Raw genomic sequence first — 3,421 nt, 5'->3', positions numbered from 1 at the left:
TTGACAAGTTGAGCATCTCTGGCAAAGACTCTCTACGACATTCCTGAACATTGCATTAAACCAATCTTGTCGAAAAAGTCTAATCATAGCCTATGTGTGTGTCTCCATGATACATTCTAGCCAGCCATTGGTGCAAGCATACAGTCGGTAACACAGGTCTTCCATCTAGGTAAGTCCACACCCCATCATCAGCTCTTATCTGACAACCGATTTTCTCCCACTCTTCCTTTTCTTTTATATCTGCTTCATCTTGTAATTCTCTCACTTCTTCCCATGGGCCTATACCCCCAAGAAGCATAAGTTGGCAGCTGATTCCACATGCATCAATTTTCTTGTTTACCGATATTTTGTAGTTAGCACAATGTTGGGCAACTTGGTCAGCAAAATGATTACCAGCTGTCTCCTTGTCATTTCCTGACTGATGAGCAGCACACTTGACCACAGCCACTTCTTTTGGCAATTGAATTGCTTCAATTAATTTGTTACAAAATTTCCATTTTTAATAGGGGTTCCTGAAGTCATGAAATACCTCTGCATCCAGAGCTGGCCAAAGTCATGCACGACCCCGTAACCATACTGACTGTCAGTGTAAATGGTTACTCTCCAAGTTTTCCCCAAATTTGCAAGCTTTAATTAAAGTCACCAATTCAGCTATTTGTGCAGACTTGATTCCTGGTAAATAGGATGCTTCGACTATTCCAGTCAATGTACATACAGCATAAGCAGTGCTCAATCCTCCTTCCTCATGGCGCATACATGAGCCATCTTCAAACAGCTCATGTTCTGCATTCTTTAATGATTCTTCCTGTATGTCTGGATGAGGCTTGGTACTTAGTTCCTCAACATCAAGGCACTCATGTTCGACTTCATCCTTTACTTCTTCAAAATATGGATCAGGCAACAGAGTTGCAGGGTTTAACCCCTTTGCTGTGGGGGTAATTCCCCCGCGGTGCGGGGTGGGGGGGTCCGCGATGCCGCTGTGCTCGTGACAAGCTCAGCTCATCATGAGTCACAGTGGGGCTGTGCTCATGATGAGCTGAGCTCGTCACAGACCCGCCCACTGATGAATTCTCCCGCACAGGCAGGCAATTACCCGTGCATGGTCCGGCTGAGGCTATTATGACGAGCTCAGCTCGTCATGAGCCCAGGTCCACTGTGACTCATGATGAGCTGAGCTCGTCATGAGCACCGAAGGTGTTAAGACAGTACATCGGACCATTGTTACATTTTCAGCACCTAATATAACTCGCTCATATTTAGTCAGCAGACTAGGAGTAAGACACGTTTTAACCTATATATTGAACCCTTTGCACAGATTCTTAGAGAGGAGGCTAATATACCACCATTTTGCTTTGGAGGGTGGGAAAAGCGGGTAGCTCTATATGACGATGACATCCTCATTATGACATCAAATTTAGATCTGGCCTTTCCTTCGGTGATCAGGAGGGCTGAGGAGTTCGGTAAAATCTCCGGATACAACATAAATTCCGAAAAAACTGAAATTATGGTTTGGAATATCTCAAATACTCAGGTGGATGTAGTGTCCTCTATGCATTATCTTGGCATCAGAATAACCCAAGACATAAGTAAAATCGCCACTTACAATCTTGAGAGAGTACATAAGGAATGTCAAAAACAACTAAAGGCATGGAACCATCTCCCGTTATCTATCTTTGGGAGGACAAACCTTATAAAAATGTCCATCCTGCCTAAATATACCTTCTTGTTTAACTCTATCCCTATGGTTTTCGATGTCAAACAAATATCTAAATGTCAACAAGAAATAAACTCTTTCATTTGGAGGACTAGAGCCACGAGATTGGCTTGGAAAAAACTGAGGAGGAGAGAAAAAGGAGGGTTAATGTCTCCAGACATCCAATATTATGCTTGGGCTTTCCAATTATCCTTTTCAAGAATGCTTCTAAAAACACCAGTAGATAACCCTAGGGGGAGGATGTTTCGAGCTATGTTGGAGGGGTCAGAACTCTCAACTGACGGTTTGCTTTTTAAGTTTGGGGACCAGAAATTCTTTAAAAAAATAAAATTAAAAACTCTTCAATCATTGGCCAGTAGTTGGTCCACAATTAGGAGACGAACAGGGATGACCTACTTTTCCAATTTAGCCCCCATCTGGGATACGACAGGCACTCCTTTGTGTCTTAAAGACAGGCTGGCATGCTCAATAAAGGAAGCTGGAATTCTTAACTGGGGAGAGCTGATAGCAGGAGGTTCATTGATACCTTGGGAGGCTTTGCGGGAGAGAGTCGGGCCAAGGTTAACCAACTTTATATACATACAGTTGACCAGTTGGGCTCAGGCATTGATAAGAAAGGGAGTACCCCTGGGAAATTACAGTAATTTAGAAAATCTATTGATGACAAGACCGGGGGGGGGGGGGGGGGAAGAAGGTTGCATGTTGGTACTGGGCGATCCTGGAGGAGATAGATGAAGACATCAATCTCCCGGAGGTGCTATGGGGTAGCAATGTGGGTGAACAGTGCCAGCATTTGTGGCAGAACTCTTTTAGTTCACTGTATAAAATTGTGAAGCCAGCTTGGCTGAGACGAAACCACCTATTTACTTTACATCGTGCATATCGGTCTCCCCAAAAATTAGCCAACTTCCAGCCAGGAAAAAAGTGTAATAAATGCGTTCTTGCAGAAGCCTCAGATGTGCACATGTTTAAAGAGTGCCCAGCCATTAGCTGTTTTTGGAAAGAGGTGACGGATGCCCTTTCTTCTATTCTAAATATCACTTTGAGTAGTACTCTCCCTTTGATTATCTTCGGGATTGATGAAAACATCTTAGGGCATGCCAGATCCTTCCTGTTGTTTGCAATTTTAATGGCAAGGAGACAGATCTGTAGGTTTTGGGTGGATACAGCCCCTCCAACATATACAGGATGGTTATCGTCCCTATGTGAAGTTTCTAAAGTAGACTTGGCCAGATCCTGCAGCAGGAAAAGAGTTGCTTTTTGGGAATATTTGATACAGTAGAAGTAGGTTTCCGGGGTTTAAATTTTTTTTTCTTTTTTTTCCCGGGTCCTATGATTATGCCAGTTTCCCTGCTCCATGGACCTACAACAAGGGCCTTTCTCCGAATCTCTGGTCCAACAGGCCGAAATATGCCTAGATGGAGTTTTCTGAAGGTCCCCCTCTTTGTGTGTGGTTTTCTCCTTCTTCCGCCAATCTAACATCCGCTCTGTTTTTTTTTTGTGCAATTGTCTGATGCACACTACAGGTTTCTGGTGGGCAGGACAAGTTAGCACAAAATGGTGGCCGGTGTTTTTTTCAAGCACACATAAGGGTTCGGCAAATGAGGACACAAAAAAAAGACACTGTGTTTGAGTTCGTGTTAACAGAATTACTACTGCATGTGGGACATACACCATTACAGGGTGTGCCATTACAATGGATTCACT

This window comes from Lissotriton vulgaris, chromosome 1_1 (genome assembly GCF_964263255.1).
Source record: "Lissotriton vulgaris chromosome 1_1, aLisVul1.2, whole genome shotgun sequence".
Lineage (NCBI taxonomy): Eukaryota > Metazoa > Chordata > Amphibia > Caudata > Salamandridae > Lissotriton > Lissotriton vulgaris.
This window is presented reverse-complemented; position numbering follows the sequence as displayed.